Source organism: Saccopteryx leptura, chromosome 11 (genome assembly GCF_036850995.1).
Source record: "Saccopteryx leptura isolate mSacLep1 chromosome 11, mSacLep1_pri_phased_curated, whole genome shotgun sequence".
In the NCBI taxonomy this organism is placed as follows: Eukaryota; Metazoa; Chordata; class Mammalia; order Chiroptera; family Emballonuridae; genus Saccopteryx; species Saccopteryx leptura.
Window position 1 is genome coordinate 36,419,330 of NC_089513.1, and position 1,360 is coordinate 36,420,689.

Sequence of the window (1,360 nt, forward strand, 5' to 3'; positions counted from 1 at the left end):
AAATGGAAAATAAGAAATAAAGTATGTCTAGCATGTATATGTAAAAACTGAGATCTAGTAAAGCAGCATTTACTAAATATTTGTTGAATCATAGATAAATGAACATGTGAGTTAATAAACTATTTTAAATGTATAATATATGGATAAGATACTATATGTTATTCATTTAGAATGAAATATTTAAATAATATTTTGTCTTCTGTGCCAAATATACATTTATAAATAATAACAGAATATATCACATAGAAATTTCTCAATCAGTGAAAACTTTTTTTTCATATAACTATAAACTAGTAAGTGAATGAAAAGAATAAGTGGTTACTTATTAAAAAATATTGCGATTAATCCCTTATTTTCAATTGCAGTTTTTAAAGTTCTTTTTACATGAAATTGGATATTAGAGAAGAATAAAAAAGTAGATTTAATAAGAAAGATTATATCTTATAAGCTATCCACATTTTCTGATTTTTATAGTCATTGATTTTTACAGTCATTGTAAAGAAAATCATTTTGGGGGTGTAGTGCAATTGCTGTTGTCTGGCATACATGTTACTCCAACAGTGATACCAGTTTTAAAATTTTACAATCTAGTATTAAAAATCTTGAAACATATCATAATATTATGATAAGTTATATTCTTAAATGTAGGTGCAGAATATTTTCTGAACAGTTAAAAATTGCTAGCCAGACATTAACATGTTTGTTTTTGTTTTTATATTTCTTAAATTTGCTTAAATATAAAAGAGAAAATTTATATCTGAACATAAAGTACAATTAAAAGCCAAAGTAGTATTTCTTGGTCAACAAGAGAAGATACTCTAAAAGTATTACTAGAATTATTAGAAAGTATGGGAAGTGAATATCTACTAAGAAGTTTTGGCTATTTTAAATGCATTAAAATATCTATCAAACTCACAGAGTAACTGTAACTGTTTTTTGATTTCTGTAGAAAATTCAAAGTCATTTCTGTTTACACTAAAAAAATAAATGTTAATTGTATGATTGATGAAATTTCTGAAACTCCACTGTACTGTTTACAAACTTAGTTTATTAATAAAACTTTGTATTTTATGGATTACTCAATATAAATTAATTATGAATCATTATAAATTATTTTTATTTAATTAAATCTATAAGTAAGTAAAATGTACAATTAAAGCATTATTAAGAATAGAAGAGGCCCTGGCTGGTTGGCTCAGTGGTAGAGCGTCGGCCTAGCGTGCGGAGGACCCGGGTTCGATTTCCGGCCAGGGCACACAGGAGAAGTGCCCATTTGCTTCTCCACCCCTCCGCCGCGCCTTCCTCTCTGTCTCTCTCTTCCCCTCCCGCAGCCAAGGCTCCATTGGAGCAAAGATGGCCC